The sequence below is a fragment of the Loxodonta africana genome, chromosome 25, assembly GCF_030014295.1.
Source record: "Loxodonta africana isolate mLoxAfr1 chromosome 25, mLoxAfr1.hap2, whole genome shotgun sequence".
Classification (NCBI taxonomy): Eukaryota; Metazoa; Chordata; class Mammalia; order Proboscidea; family Elephantidae; genus Loxodonta; species Loxodonta africana.
Window position 1 is genome coordinate 54,438,129 of NC_087366.1, and position 840 is coordinate 54,438,968.

Here is an 840-nt window from a genome sequence, read left to right on the forward strand (position 1 = left end):
AGTTTTGATAAGTCATACAACTTGGTGATTGGAATCAACATCCTTAATCAGAAGGAGAACCATATACTGTGTATGTGTGTGTGTGGATGTGTATGTTTTCCTGCCACCCTCTCTCCCTCCCTCCTTCTCTCCATCTCGTCTTCCCTTCCTCCTTCCCTCTCTTTAAGTAGAATGATTTTGAAAAAAAAAAAGAACAAAATATTTGAGAGAGAGACTAAATGACTATTATTGTTAGCTGCTGTCCTGACTCATGGCTATTAAAACCCATTGCTGTCAAGTCGATTCCAACTCGTAGTGACCTTGTAGGACAGAGTAGAACTGCCCCATAGGGTTTCTAAGGCTGTAATCTTTATAGAAGCAGACTGCCACGTCTTTCTCCCACAGAGCCACTGGTGGGTTTCCACGACCCACCTTTTGGTTAGCAGCTGAGCCCTTAACCACTGTGTCACCAGGGTTCCTTTCATGGCAATTAAGGGCTCCTTGATCAGTCGCTTGTTGACCATGTACATTAACTGCGTTGTAGTCCAGCTTCAGTCTGCTGCTATCATCTGTGAAGTAAACTGTTGCTACAAATGATTCTTCTACCTCATCTTCTTTTTAAATGTAGAAGAAGTAGAAGGCAGGTTCTTACGCAGGCTAATATTGCTTTTAGCCCGTTGTGATTCTGACATATACATACAAAATTAACTGGTAACATATACTTGTTTTAAAAAAAAATTTTTTTTAATGTATTCTTTCTCTACAAAATATGGCCTTGTCAGTTCTAAACAAAAGTTAATCTCTCTCCTTCCATCTCGCTCCCTCCTCCCCTCCCACTCCTGCTCTCCTACCCTTCTCCAG

At 41.4% G+C, this 840-nt stretch overlaps 1 protein-coding gene across 1 annotated transcript in view; it reads left to right on the top strand.

Annotated features, from left to right (window-relative positions):
• Positions 1 to 840, top strand: part of DUSP10 (dual specificity phosphatase 10) — an 86,675-nt gene that overhangs the window by 42,923 nt on the left and 42,912 nt on the right. The gene's annotated exons all lie outside the window — the stretch shown is intronic.